Source organism: Anopheles coustani, chromosome 3, assembly GCF_943734705.1.
Source record: "Anopheles coustani chromosome 3, idAnoCousDA_361_x.2, whole genome shotgun sequence".
Classification (NCBI taxonomy): domain Eukaryota; kingdom Metazoa; phylum Arthropoda; class Insecta; order Diptera; family Culicidae; genus Anopheles; species Anopheles coustani.
The window spans coordinates 15,483,490-15,495,971 of record NC_071288.1 but is presented as its reverse complement, the minus strand read 5'-3'; the positions used below and the strand labels follow the sequence as shown (position 1 = coordinate 15,495,971).

Below are 12,482 nucleotides of genomic sequence, written 5' to 3'. Positions count from 1 at the left end.
CTCTGACCGCCGGAAGGGGTTTTGTGGCAAAAAAAAAGGAAGGAAAAACGGGACAAACAACAAAAGAAGAAGGGAAAAGCACAGAGAGAATTGACTCCGTAACGACTCGGAATCATGAATATTAACACAACCAATAATAAAGATCGGCTTTGGGTCAGCAACAGTGAAGCATCGAAGGGTTGACGAAGCAGCACATGGATGGAAATTGACGAGTATATTAACTAGCTTTCCATGGATCAGCAAGTTGTGTCGGGAATTACACTATTTATGCTTGCACGTAGAACAATCGATTGCTTCACCTGATGAAATCAATGAAATGAAAATATAAAATATAGGAATTGCTAAGGCTATGAACCGAGCATAAAAACATATCTACCTGTAAAAACAATAATAGTTTCAAACAAAAACAAAGGAATGGTAGATGAAAAATATATGTTATATAAACCATTGATGGCCTGTTGCAATTTGTAACGTAACCTGAGAAACCCTCCAATTGATTAAATTGCATGGCTTTAGGCGACATCACAAATGCACAGAACTAACAGGTTGCAATCCCCTTTGCCAGTAGTTCCCGGAACGGATATAGTTAATCGGTGAGGGTATAAAACATGTCGCTCGCAAAGATTGCCGAGGAAAGATAACTCCAAGGGGGACAATTCAAACATTTACCGAACACAAGCCCCGTCATTTACTGTGATTAAGGAAAAGTTTACCCAGCGGTTTGTAATATCTCGGCCCCCGAGAATGCAGCTGGCCGGTGGAGCTGAAGCAAGCACTGTGGTTGCGGTATACGGTGACGCAGATAATTAGATTGAGCGACTACAATCTTGTCTGCCCGACCGACCGATCTAACCGCCGCAAGCCGCAAGCTAATCCGGAGGGTGAAAGCAGAACCTTACGGTGTCGAACTCTAGGAGGAAGCAGAGTCTCGCCGTTCCTAGAGCCCTGTACCGTTTTGCAGACAGGCAGCAGATCGTACGAAACCGCTTAATCAAATTGCTGCCAGAATCGATGGACATAAAATGTGCTTTAATGTTGCGCTCATATGTCCCTATCATATGGGCATCTTGATGGAGGCGGCCACTGTTCTCCGTTCGGGAACGGGTCCGGGATGCTTTTGGTGGTGTGCAACGGAAAGGTGTCCATTATGGCGAGCGACAGGTTCATGGAATACACCTTCACTTGCAGTAACCAAAGGATAGCTAACCTTCAGAATACTTGCATCAAACAACTTTCGGGAGGGTAAGTTAATTAGAAGATTGTATTTAACGAAAACTTCATTTAAAATCTCCCAGATGTATTTAAAAGCATATTTTCCACTTACAATATTTTGAATATTCCAATGATAAAATGATTCAAATATTATTTAGCTATCATTTTGATGATAGAATATTGATCATCATTTTATTGAACTAGTAAAGATTAAGCTTACGCTGTGTTCGTACGGACTTTTGCAATTCAGAACTGTACTATTTCAATGACCTCTTTAGGACTTTCCCGAACGGATTATAAATTCCATTTCACGCGAAATCCCCAAACATATTCTGTTTTGCAATATGATAATTACCGCTGTTGCTTTGGTATCACCAAATAGAGCCAATTTCAAAGAACATAAGCAATCTCATCATGTTAAAACCCCCGAGCGAGTACAACGCTTAGGTTTGACGACTGGCCATATGTAATATGTTCAGTGCATTCCGGGGTTGATGTCCAAATAGATACTCGTTAGTGACCAACTCGTTCAAGATAACTCGTTGAAATTTGCACATCTCCCACAAAGTTAACGCATGCAACGTTGGGTCGAAGCCGGAAAGCAAAAAAAATCCTATGTGTACTCAGTGGGCTTTCCTTTGTGATTTTCTGAATCGTTCATTCATTCACCGCAAGTATCTCAAGACCCGACAGTGACAGGCTTACTGACATTCCCGACACGTTCTGTTTGCTTTGTTTAGTGCACAACCGTTGGTGTTTTCTTTATCTTATTGCTGGGAAAAAACTTCTCACATCAGAAAACCACTCGTATAGCACATTGTGAGCCATTCTTCTTCATCTGAACCTAACGCCCACGATGTATAGAGCCTTCAAAAACCCTCCCCCCATTAGCTTTCTCTGTTTCTTGCTGGAGTGGAACGTACAGCAAAAGGATACTGAACTGGTGAAAAGTCGAGGAAAGCTCTATGACGAAGTCGGGAACCGATGGTTGGACGTCAGTTAAGAAATTCAAAATTCTATACAGTTTACACGGAAGACGTATGGATCACCATCACCATCCGTAGACTTGTAGGAATGGAAAGGGAGGAAAAGCCCAAACCCACTGCACCCGGCTGTATGCATGAGTGAAGCCATTTTGTGGGCTTCCCCGGGGAAATCCTGTATTATAGCTCATTCCATCGTGACAAGCCTTTTTGTCTTTTGTAGGAAAAGGTTTTGTCGGAGCAAAAAACGGGAGTAAAATAGAGTAGGAAAGATTGAAACACATGACTCCTCATCCTGACGTCTCGCAGGTAGATTTCGAAAGCCGGAAAACCGGCACACACACCTTTTCCTTCTCTCCCAAAACTTCCTCCCCACCCCCGCTGAATGTTTTCATTCCTGATTGTAAAAATATACTCCCACACGAGGCTGCCATTTTCGTCCGTCACAAATCATGTCCTACAAACTCACGCAGCAAGCTCGAATTTCAATGCCGACTACTGCCCTTCAGGGAAATTCGCAATCTGCTTTATGACGATCCAGTTTTCACGTGCGTTTCCATCCATGACGATGGTAGTATTCAAATGTGAATCTTCCTCTTTGTTGGAAGTTGGATGTCATGTTTAATAAGTTTTAAGCGTCTATTTATCTTGAAACCGTGCAAACAATGGTGAAATTCTGTTAAAACCCAGAAGCACGCATACTTAGCTCCATTCTGTTTCAAAGAATTCTCACGCATTACGTTTCTTAGGAGCGGTTGTATTCGAATCGTTAAATTATTTTGCAATGACGAATAAATTTGATTAGTGAACACTACTGTTGAAGAAGAAACTATTGGAACCACTGAAAATTTCACTAAACCAAACTCTTTGGGTTATAAAACATAAAACAAGAGTTCGATTCTAAGATTATTTTCGGAAAATGAATATTACAAATTATTTTCAATTCTCGCAACCAATTGGCAGATCATATCAACAAATTCACATACACACAAGTTACTTGAAAGAACACAAAAGAAAATCATCGGAAAAGTTTTTTTTTTCAATCATTGCAAATAATCCTCTTATACAGCCTTAACTTCCTTTGTTCCTGTTCATTCAATTACGCAACCATGCGTGATGCGCTTTCTTGGCTTTCCGTTTTTCATATTGTAGGTGAAAGAAAAACCTTACATCATGAGAAAAAGAATGGGAACCTTTGCCCAATGTTTGGGCAAATCGAAGCGTATGCAATTTGTCTTCATTACCTACCGGAAGCACGAAAAGCCGCCCACCTTGAAAGAGGATGGAAAGTGTCGAATTTTTCATCATTCACTTTGCGTGTAAAAGTCGCACGATAGCTTTGGAGGAGAATCGGAACTAACCGGAAGACTTCTCTATCTTATCCCAGTCAACAAACAACGACAACAGTTCGTTTTCAACAAAAAAGAAGGTAACAACAGACATGTCTCCCTATCATCTATTAATTTATAATCAAAGTTATTGGAGCAGGAAAAATATGGAAAAGAGTAAATTGAATCAAATAAAATATTTCAGATCAACAGGAAGCATTCCGGAAATGGGAGCAACCATTTTATAACTGAAGAACCGTTTTCACTACACACACATATTGCTAAAACTAGAACGGGCCAAATTCACCTCTCGCGGCACGAAACGGAATGAATAATTGTCGACAAATCTTCTTTTTCAGCGGGATAGATCCATATTCCATTTCGCAGCGAAGTACAAAAGAGCTCCAAAACTAATTGACATCCTGTTACCTCTCCACGGGTAGACCGACCAAATAGAGCTTCTCGAGAAAGATGTTCTTGCCTTCGGCTCGAACGGTGTGTCGTCTCTCGAAGAGATTCCGCCCTCATTTAGGCCGAAGGAGCTCAGCACTGTCCTTCGGCGGAAGAAGCCGCGCCGATGAGAAATTGCTACCGTAACCACGAAAACCACTTTCCCAAAGCCAGCAGCGGACACTTTAAGCTACCCTTACAGTCCGGAACTTCGCTCCGGGGAGCTTAAAGGAATGGAAGGAAGGAAGGAAGGTATCGTTTCGCTGAAAACGTACCTTCAGGTCTCTTGGAACTGGTATAAGGCCGGTAGGTTCCCATTTTTGCCAGCTCCTTCCTACCAGTGACAACTCGTCGCACCGACGGCTCAAGGTGCCGAACAGCGGGCGCATAAGTGCCGGTAAACAATATTCCGAAGCCGCTGCCGCCGGCTACGGAAGAAATAAATCATAATTTAATTGAAATTTAATCCTTCACGGTCCTTCCGGACGTTTTCGCGTTTTGAATGGAAAAACTGTTGCGGTGGAAAGGTACTGTTGATCCGCAGCAAGTCCCAAGGAAAAACGGTCATAATGGCCGGGTAAAGGGATGGTCTGTAGTTGAGCATAAAAAAAAATAGCGCACAGTATAAAATGAAATACACTTTATCCAACCAAGGCTCCTGGTTTGCAATTTCCTAGTAAGAACTAGATTTCGAAATTGTTAAAGAAAAGTAAAAAGTAAAAAGAAGTATTAAAAAATTCAACCCACGCAAAGTGAATAGTAATCATAGTAAATCTAAACGTTTTTCTGCTGATTCATTCAATCGAAATACGTATGTCCGCGCTTGCTAAGTTTTCGGAAAATTTATCAACGCTTTGCGTGACAACGCACGTTACGAAACAATCAAAGATCAACCGGGCATATCCGACCGAGCCATCCATGAAATATTCAAGTGCCTGACACGCCGACTTTTGGTGCTTATCTGCCGGGTCCCATGCACCACACCCTTCCACTTCCCCCGGGAACCACCGATCAATAAATCGCTGGCGCTGAGAGTTGTTCGACAACACTTTTCAAGAATCAATTTCCGTGAAAGTTGAAAACAAATTTAACTCCAAACTGTAACCGGAGGCGAAAGTGCGTGCGAGAGGCGGGGGAGTCGAAGACGGGATGCACCCGGGCAACGGTTCGAGGCTAATATTTGGAAATTCGTTAGGAACGTCGGAACTTTCGAACGAACTATGGATGAGTTCAGTTTTTAATGGTTTGTTTGCGTCGAAGGTAAGATTCGGTTGAAAGTTTACCATTTCCCCGGTGGTTGTTTTAACCCCGATCGGTGAAAGGTTATCAACAAAAGGCTCCTTCCTTCGCCGGTGAAAAAGGCGAAAAAGGTGTAGGGATTTTAAACAAACCCTTTAAAAATATCGAGAACAGTAGCATAGAGCAGAAGCAATTATTTGAACTACTTTTCTACTTTTACGAAGTCCATTGCTCATCAATATCTGCACATTAAAACGAACGGCTTCATCCTTCTACTAGATTAACATGATTGACAGTGAGACACATTCCAACGAGCTCGTAAGCAGCTCACAAAGCGACTCCAATTCAATGCGAAATCCCGCACGTGTGCATCACACGCCGGTGCGGTAGCATAAAGTACGCAAACAAAGCGAATCACCTCTAGCCATGTCATTAAATCAGTTACATGCTCTACCGGGAACTGGTAGGACCGCAAGGCATCCTACGACGACGTCGTCGAACATCGCGTGTGTGCGTGTGTGTGTTTGTTTCCCACACGTGTGCTCACAACCCTTAGGCTTGCCCAGTTGGCTTCCCATTGTGTTGGCCACAACCGCCATTGACGTCAGCGACTTCTGGTGGGATCGAGAAAAACAATCAGCAGAAGTCAAGACCACACAACAACAAAAAACGGAACGGACTTAACAGACATCAACACACACACACACACGCAAACACATGCAAAGCAATCCTGGCAAAAGGAACAAGCTGACGATTCTTATGGGAACAATCTTTCGTCGGTTCTGTTTCCGCATCCGGTGCCGGGTTGTATGATGGTGCAGAAAATAGGAAAATGATCGCCAAATACCTTTACTGAAGTCATGGAGAGTCAGACCTTCGACATGATGATTCGTACAGGGCTGTACTTTTTTGCTGCTATTTTTAGCGAAAAACGTTTTTTTTTTTTGTTTTCAGAGGTTTAGATAAACCCGCCTCTCAAAACGGAATAAGAACGCGCAACGATGAAACATACCTTCCGTGCTTGAAACGAAGCTTGATGGGAAAACCATCGTGGCCCGCAAGGGTTTTTTAGCGCACGGGATTGCTTTTCGTGCGAGATCGTTACAATTTTCCAGCCGTGCTGCTGATGCCGACACGTTGCTGGCGTTAATTAGCAATTAATTGGCATTAAAGCGATATGACGTGCTAATGGCGAACGGCTTGGTGCGCAGTCGGCAGTTTTGTAGGGCAAAACCGCTCCCAACTCGGAACCCATTAGGGACTGAACCGAGAAAGTAATGAGATCTGTTGAACTGTAGAAGAAGTAATTCCACGAATTTTAACTGTGCTGTCTTGTGTTTAGCTTTCGTATAAATAAACAAATCTTTTGGACTTACAGTTAAGTAAAAATGTACACACCTACCTTTGACTTCATCAAACAACGGCCTACTACGATGCTATGGAGCTTTTAAAAACTCTCAAATTTGATAGTTGATCTGAAAAGAAAAACAAAAAACACAGAGATTACTACGTTTTCCACTTTTGATTCATTTTGTAGAATTTCTATACTGCTCGAAAACGTGAAAATCCTTCGATCAGGAAGGTTTTATGAAACAGATTACAAATCAATCATTTCCACCACAAAACCATCGTCGAAGCTGAGCTTTAGTGCGACACAATCCAAATCGCCATCCACCGCAACGTGGTCGCGGACGAGGTAACGAGCAGCTAATTTGACGTACGAAGGATCGCATGAATCCGTAATGGGCCATTTAATTAATTGATGGCCTCGGGAAATGTCCCCAAAGGAAGGGCTCTAGGTCATACGGCCGAATAAAACTATCACGTAGAACGTGATCCTTGTTTTCGTTAACGCCGCCTCGGTGTCGGAAACACTTGAACGGTTGATTGGTCATTGAAAAGGATTTTGTATCAAGCAACGAAAGTTTTAAAAGTTATATAATACCTTTCGGACAATTTCCTTTTCAAACGAAACAACAATCAACAGTATAAAAAAAATAAAAGCAATTAAAGCTTCCTTATTATGCCACCAAGTTGTTAAACCATTTAATGAGTATTTTTCGGAATGTAATTAATTCCACATTCATTGCATTTTTGTTGTTTCCTCACTGAGCTGTCAAAGAAAGAGAAGTAACGTTCGGTTCTCGGCTTCGATCGACGGCACGTAACAGTAGCGGCTCGAAAATGTGTTACCAAAGGATCCCTTTCGCATTTCGGCTCGACATCCAACGATCCGGAAAGCAAAATTGAACAATATTAAATTATCCTTCAAAAATAACCGGCTCCGAAAGTCCGGACCCAAAACTCGGACTAACCAACAATCGGGTGGAAGCAGCGGGGAAGCAAGGAAGAAGGTGAATATTCCATTTTCGGCCGGGTTGGCAAACAGACTTTCTGCAAAACATCGCAACAACAAGCGAAAACCGGACGTGAATAAAGAAAAAACGAGTACGATGAGAGTTCACGCAAACGATTATGGTGCCGTTGTTTTTTTACTATACATTTATAATTTCTATGTGTGTTGGTGTCTTTCGATGTAAAAAAAATAAATAAATAAACCAAAACGATCAAATCGTTTTTCGTCCATTATTTAGAAAGCCGTATTCATCGAGGGTGGACTTGCTGGTGGTTTTGGCCGGTCGGAAAAAGAGCGCAAAACGTGGTAGGGATAATTGAAGGATAATTGATTCATAATTTGAGACCATTCATAGCCCTACTGCGTGATGTTTTGCCCGGCTCGGTTTAACTTTGGAAGCCTTTTATGAACGCTGAACGTGAAACTTAGCTTTTAGCTTTGGTTCAAATAAATTTTGCGAAAATACCACGATCAAACAAAATGGAGTAAATCTTCCGCAGGATTCGGTTTGCTGACTCGTGCATTTTCAACCGCTCCGAAAGGTGCTGCGTAGAGCGTAAATTAAAGTTGTTTGCCGAGGTAGCTCAAGCATTTTTATGTAGTTTCTACCTCTAGCTTTGGTACGAACTGCGAACTTCAAGTGCACCGATGTTTCCCCGTGAGCGCAGAACAAACAATCGTGCTTCCCTCCCGTCGCAACCGGAAACCGGAAACGATCCCTCATATCTCGGGCGCCCGTAGCGCGCGCGTCCCTCAAGCGTACTCTCGTTGAAAGCAAAACACTGTCGGAAACTTTCACCAATTGTCGATACTACTTAGGTCTTGCAAAAGGAGCTTGCTTGAGGGGGAGCTGCTGGTAGCATCGCGTTGAAACGCCATTATCATCACCATTGAGGCAGCAGCGAAAATTGCTCACGCTCATACACACACACGCCCATACCTGGTAAACTTTAGCGTCCGTGGCTTATGAATACAGATACATTTCCAGCGGCCGAACAATGACAAAGTTTTGCGCCTGCCATCACTCCGAACTTTGACGTTGTAAACACAGCCGAGTCGCCCGAACGCGAGCCAAAGTTTTCCTCCTGGCGTGGGGAAAGCGCGCCGTCCGGTGGCCATCTCAGTCGTGTTCGAGGGCCGATGCCGAAAAATGTGGCTTCCCCTGTTCCCCGGAACTAGGATCCGGAGGTTTGTTCTGGAAAGTTTGGAAATGGATCTCTTCGGTCCCGAGAAGCAGGCGTCTCGAGTTCACTTAGTGCGACTGACATCTTTTGGAGGGGGAGAAAACTATGCCAGGAATGCCTGGGGTCAACTAGTGGCCGTTCGAAGTCCGGGAACTGATTAATTGATACCCAGCGGAGGCATATCTAATTAAAAGTATTCTCGTAGGTCTTGTTATTATAATCAGTGAGCCACACATTTGATATTGTGCGGCCTAAATGGAATTTCAATTCAACGTAAATCAATTCAAAAAGCCCGTTCAATAAACCCCCGTTCTATGATTGCTCATAATCCATTCCCCCACCGAACACCGTGCACCACGGAAGCCCGGACGGATTTTCATAATTCGTTATACGGTTAATCACATTTGCAACCATCATTTTTGTTTCACCAAACCTCAGCGCGACTAATCAATTTCCCTTTTGCGCGAGTGTTTCGAAAAAAGAAATATAAAAAGAACAAAACCCCAGAAGTGAAAAGTGTTACTTTCCCGTACCGAAGCACCGGGCGCCGGGCGCGCTTCAGTTTCAGTCGAAACTCAATTTTGTAAATTTGATTTGCCTTTAATTTGCTTTTATGAACAGAGCGCGCATTTTTTTTTTGTTGTAGCGTTGCCCAAGGCTTTCCTTCACGTTTCGAGTGCAAAGGAAAACTCACGTCGCTTGTTACGAAACTGTTTCGCTTTAGCCAACTCATCTTGTGAATCGTTCCAATCCTCACACGCGCCCTGGAGAACCTTCGGTGGAAGGCTTGGAGAAGCATATTTTTATTGAGTGTGACATTTCGACAGATTTTTTTTCTATACCTAAGAAAATGTTCCTCCACTTGCCAGAAGGGGGGAAAACGAAGGGAACTCAATTTTACGGCCAATTTGGCGGGAAAACTCGCGCCACTCGGGCCTAGTGTAGGAAAACTTCACGTCTGGCATACTTTCTTCTTTTTCTCCTCCTTTGGTGAGTAACGAACGATACCTTTGATTTATGCTCACGAGGACCGTACTTCTGGAAAGGAATAATAAAAAATCATTGCACGACCACGGCCGTCCTCCTGAAGGATCCGTAGAAAATTTTAACAAACGCTACCAAAAATAGATTTTTCTTTCAATGGAGCCCTGATGAACCCCGTTGCCTCTGAAGCTGAAAAGGTGAGTTAGAATGTACGAACAAACAGGTTTCTCAGCTGTCGACATTTTCAAGGAGCTCAGTGCAGTGGATCTTTCGCCAATTACACATTTTCAAAACCCCAACACACTCGTACACACACGCAATCTTTTTCTATTAACCTTTGCCTATGACATGGATAAGCAGCAAGAAAGGGGACACGGCAACGGTACAGTGAACGGGGAGGGAAAGCATACATAAGAAAGCTTTTCAGCATCGGATGACATCAAAGCGCAGAAAGGAAGCAGCGCTCGCTCAAGGACCTTCAGCGTTATTTTGTCAAGAGCAAGGCTCCCTCCAATGCTTCCATTCCTGCTTTCTCGTGTCCTCGTCCCTCCATTCAACCCGGCCCGACGTCAACGAAGTGCTTGAGAAAGCATTCGGCCGTAAGCCTATTTGATGCTGTTAACGCCGAGATAAAAGTGAGAGCTTGGTAGGGCATTTTAGCCACGCGATAGATTCGAATCGTGTTCTACACGCATCCAATGTTCGATCGACGAGACGAGATATCAGGCAACGCTCTGTTTTGTCGCATGATCATGAGCGGATTGTCTATAAAAGTAACGTTTGCCGCAAGCTTTCCCGGGGAAACCGGGTTTTCCTTTCGCAATGATCGCTCAGATTTCGAAGCGCGTCTTTTTCCCTGTTCGAACAGACCGAAACACGAACCGACCGGGAACCGACTCTCCATCCAAAAGCAATCCAATATGCCAATTTTGCCTTTTGAATTTGAATAGGATCAGAAAAAAACGAGTGAACACATTAATGTCGAATATCACCCCATGATGTTTCTCACGACCAAAAAAATACAAGACATACACACACAAAACGATTTAATAAAGCTCTGCCGACAATTGCTTTCATGATGATTTCGAAATTTGATTTTTAACTTAATTTAACTTTCAATTGCTACGTTTCGCAGTCTGCTTCCATTTTGTGCTCATTTGCGTAGGAAAAGCAACGCTTTTTTCACACTCGAGACGCTATTTGAGAAGGGACACATGAGCGTTCCGTTTCTCACATCGGTGTCCTTTTCTTTTACCGATGTCGTCCATTTTGCAAGTAATACAAGCATCCCTCGCACATTATGCCAAGAATTATGGGATCGTGCTTGCTGTTTCGTGTGCTAATTCGTTTTCAAGTGAAGTTTGGACAAACAAAAAACCTGTCACCGTTTACACACGTACCAACACTTTGCAACTAATTATGTGCATACATACATTACCTCGCCACAGTATGTTACCATTTTCCTTGCTTGAAACGTTCATGAAATGGACGATTTTATTGCTTTCTACTTGGACATACCCAAGTTGCAGTATCTTTATTCCAAAGTGCTGTTGCTAACGAAGTGAAAAAAACGCTACGAAGAAAGTCAAAAGTGATCCGGCGCCTTAAAGCCCAAAGCCCCTGCGAAACAGGAACAGGATAAATGGACAAATTTATGCAAATACATTCAACAAGCTTGGTCCGTTGCATTCACGGCTCCGGCCCAGCTCGGCACTTAGAAACGCGACGGCTCGTACTCGTAAAGAGGGAAAAGAAATGAAAAATGAATTTGACGACGACGGTTGGACTTTGCCTCAAATGTTTTAGGAGAAAATGTCTACCGTAACTCAACCAACAATGCCAAAATGACCGGACATTGGCAACGTATTGGTGCAAATTAAATTACTTAACTAATAACGATGTTATTTTATATTTAAAATAACATATTCGCGAAAATTCATAATTAAAATACATCGAAAGAATGATTAAAAGTTTAGAACGAAATTTGTTAAAGTTGTAGGAACAAATTTCTATCCAAGGAAGGCAAGCTTAAGAATGGCGTTTAAATTACAATCGGGCTGGGGATTAGAGTCGGGACAGAATTTGAACATGATTTCACTAGACATACATTTTCATTCCGAGGCAATCAATTGAAAATAAAGAAAAACCCTGTTTGAAAAAGCTTATGTATTCGAAAGTCCTCGTAAAAGCTTCCTCATAAAAACCAAACTGTTGCTTAAACGTCATATTTCCCTCGCAAGATTTAGGACGTTTATAAAAAAAAAAACCATATCAAATTGATTCCCCATCGTTTCAATTTGTATCATAACCGCGGTTAATAATCTATGATGGTCCTTCCGGAAAGTCCTCCGACGACGAATGCTGCATGCCAATGGTTCGCAGCGCCCGGAATAAGGTAGACATTTTGGGGAATTAAGAAAATACGTCGATAGCCTAACAAGTCCTCAGAGTGCCATCGGAGAACCGTTTGGGAAATAGCACTGGAGAAACCGGATGGACAAAACGACAACGACGACGACGACGACGACGAGAAATGTGCCCAAAATCGTTCCGGATCGGTCAAGTGGCATTTGGCAGCTGGCATCGAATTGATCGAGAATTTTTTATGAGATAGAAAAAAAAACACATTTTTCTCTCCACCAAGGCTTAAGCCGAAGATGGAGAGGGTTTTTGGGCACCATTAAGCAACTGTCGTACCGAAACCGCAATTTTATCGAATCGACATCGAATCGACTGAATTTTCAAC

General features: G+C 42.8%; 1 protein-coding gene across 1 annotated transcript in view; it reads right to left on the bottom strand.

The window, feature by feature from the left end:
* LOC131268126 (high affinity cGMP-specific 3',5'-cyclic phosphodiesterase 9A) overlaps positions 1-6,685 on the bottom strand; it is a 39,397-nt gene extending 32,712 nt beyond the window's left edge. The window contains exon 1 of the mRNA XM_058270800.1: positions 6,615-6,685. The gene's annotated coding sequence lies outside the window, so the exon portion shown is untranslated. The remainder of the gene's footprint in view (positions 1-6,614) is intronic.
* Positions 6,686-12,482: the final 5,797 nt, after the last annotated feature.